The 2,986-nt window shown below is 36.4% G+C and overlaps 1 protein-coding gene across 22 annotated transcripts in view; it reads left to right on the top strand.

The window, feature by feature from the left end:
- The window catches only part of CCSER2 (coiled-coil serine rich protein 2), a 190,774-nt gene that overhangs the window by 325 nt on the left and 187,463 nt on the right, over positions 1–2,986 (top strand). The gene's annotated exons all lie outside the window — the stretch shown is intronic.

Genomic DNA, 2,986 nt, shown 5'->3' with positions numbered 1-2,986 from the left:
AGACTGTCTTTTATTTTTATTCATTTATTTTATTGATTTTAGAGAGAGGAAGGAAGAGAGAGAAACATTGATATGAGAGAAAAACATCAATCCGTTGCCTCCCAAAATCTGGGTATGTGCCTTGACTAGAAATTGAACCCACCACCTTTTGGTGTACGGGACAGTGCTTCAACAAACTGAACCTCAATGGCCAGGATTACAGACTGCCTTTCAAAGAACAGAGAATCAATCATGAGAGATTTTTTAAAACTACATTTGTATTTCAGAGAAGGGAGAGGAAGAGAGAGATGGAAACAACATTGATGAGAGAGAATCATTGATCAGCTGCCTCCTGCACGCCCGCTACTGGAGATTGAGCCCACAACTCAGGCATGTGCACTCCTGGTTCATAGGTCGATGCTCAACCACTGAGCAACACTAGCCCGGCAATCATGAGAGATCTTGATAGAATTTTGTATTTAAAAAATCACGGAGTCTTAAAGTTGGATTCTCATTGTACTCCTTATCTGTCTTTCCTTCAATCTTTCAATCTCAGAAAATGGTAGCATCATTTGATTAGCTGTCCAGGCCAAAAACCTGAGAGTCATTCTTGATTTCTGTCCTTCCCTTTTCTCTCATCTCTTGCATTTAACTCCTCACCAAGTGCTGTAGCTCCTATCCCCGCCCCCCACGCATCTTGAACTCTATTCCTTTCTGTCCATCTACTTCAGCCTACTTAGTCCATCATTATTTCTTTTCTTAGGTAGGACTCCTTCCTATCTAGCTTCTTAACTGATTTCCCTGCCTCCATGTTTTTTCCCTTTTGACTTATTTTCCATATAACAGTGAGCATGATCTTTTAGAAGTGAAAATCAGATCATGTCACTCTCCTGTTATAACCTTCAGTAGATTTTCATTGCGCTCATTTCATAGCTAGCTCCTCTTCTTTTAGGCCACAACTGAAATATGCCCCTTTAAGATGCCTTCCTTAATGCCCATTCTACTGTTTTCTCCTATAGCATTTCATTGTTTCCTTCACAGGTCTTATGATTTGTAATTACATTTTTACTTGTGTTTTTTTTTGTTTGTTTTCTATACTAGACCATAATTGCAAAAGCCATAGGGACCATGCCTGTCTTGTCAACTTTTTTATACCTAGCACCTAGCACATTGCTACGATCATAGCAGGTGAATAATAAATATTTGAATACACGAGTGAAAAGAAACTTGAATGATTTTCTAATCCTACTGTCCACCCAGTGTAAGAGTCTTGGCCATCTCTGGCAAGTGATTGTCAGCTTGTTTTTGAACGCTTTCAGAGATGGGCAGCTTAGTGTTTTATGTGGTAGCCTATGACCTTGTTTAGTAATTCTGATAGTTTGAAAGATTTTCTTATTTTGGGCTTAAAACTGCTTTTCTTTTTTTTTCCAACTGTTGATCCCAGTTCTGCCCCTCTCTGACACCCTTTAAACTGTTTGACAGCAACAATCATATGTTCTCTTAGTTTTGTAAACGCTGTACTTTTCATCATGTGACATATGGTTCTTCACCCTTACCCCTTTGTGTATATACATTTTGTTAGGGTAACTTTAAAAGTGGTATATTGAAGGATAAAGATGTTCATGATCTTTGGTCCTATAATTCATGGTTAAATAATTTGTAGCACATTAGTTCAATATAATACATTATAGCCATTAACAATAAATGTAATGATAGAAATGTGGGCAATATTTATAAAATGATATTTTAAAAATAGAATATTAAATTATATCTAGATCATTTTTATAGCCAAATGAGTGTGTAGATGTGATTTCGGGGGGTATAAAAAGTAATGAGAAAGTTGTGTTAAGGTGGTACAAGATGGTTTCAAATAAAGAGCATTTTATAGTTAGTTTAATAATAAAGGAGAAAATGGAATGCTCAGAACTATTAATGTCATTCCAACTAGAGGTAAGTGAGACTTCAATAGCCTGCAATAACTCTTTTGGTTTCGATACTGAAAGAAACTGAAATACAAATGGTAGATTAAATTATTGCATCAATGCTAAATTTAGTCAAGTTCATAACTGCACAGTGGTTACATTAAAAAAATTCTTATTCTTAAGAAATACATATGGAAATACATATTTTTATATTTTATGCAAGAGAGCAAATGGTAACCAAATGGCATAAAATATTAACAACACGTAAATCTGGATAAAGACTATACAGATACTCTTTGTACTCTTCTTACTCTTGCAACTTTTATTTATTACATCTAGTTTTATTTAAAAGTTTCTTATAAGAAGCTATTTTTATCTGATTTATCTCTTTTTCAAGGCTTATCTGTCTTCCTCAGGCACATTTTGTGATTCATAAAATGGAATGAAAATAAACAACAGGCTTTTTTTTTTCCCCTAGAAATAATAGCAAGATTTGAAAAGACAGAAGAGAGGATAAATTCTTTGTTTTTTTTGTTTGTTTGTGTATTATGATAGCCTCTAGCCACATGTAACTATTTAAAACTCGGTTCATATAGATTTGCGGTGGAGTGCGGGAAACGTGTAAACTCGGGCCGATTGTAACTGCGTATTACCAAATATTTGTTTGTAATCCACCCTTTTGGTGGATGGAACAAAACCAAAAGACAGAGCCATCTTATATTTTGGCGGGAAATTCACCCGCACTCCAAGTGTTAAATGAGTTAAAATTAAATAAAAATAAAAATTCAGTTCCTTAGTCACCCTCACCATATGTACTCAGTGACTACATGTGGCTAGTGACTACTGTATTGGACAGGAAAAGATATAGAATATTTTCATTATCAGAAAGTTCTATGGAAAGTGCTAGAATAAGTAATTGTTTTGGGATGGGATTAGTCATGAGAGGAGGGAGCTGATTTCCGGGTGCATCACCCGAGAACCACCCTCTTCCAATTCAGGACCCCTCGGGGGATGTCAGAGAGCTGGTTTCAGCCCCATCCCCGCAGGCCAGGCTGAGGGAACCTCACCTGCTGGAGGGACCCTGC

Source organism: Myotis lucifugus, unplaced genomic scaffold (assembly GCF_000147115.1).
Source record: "Myotis lucifugus unplaced genomic scaffold, Myoluc2.0 scaffold_299, whole genome shotgun sequence".
In the NCBI taxonomy this organism is placed as follows: domain Eukaryota; kingdom Metazoa; phylum Chordata; class Mammalia; order Chiroptera; family Vespertilionidae; genus Myotis; species Myotis lucifugus.
Note: the sequence above shows the minus strand (reverse complement) of the source record. Positions and strands in the feature narration are given on the sequence as shown.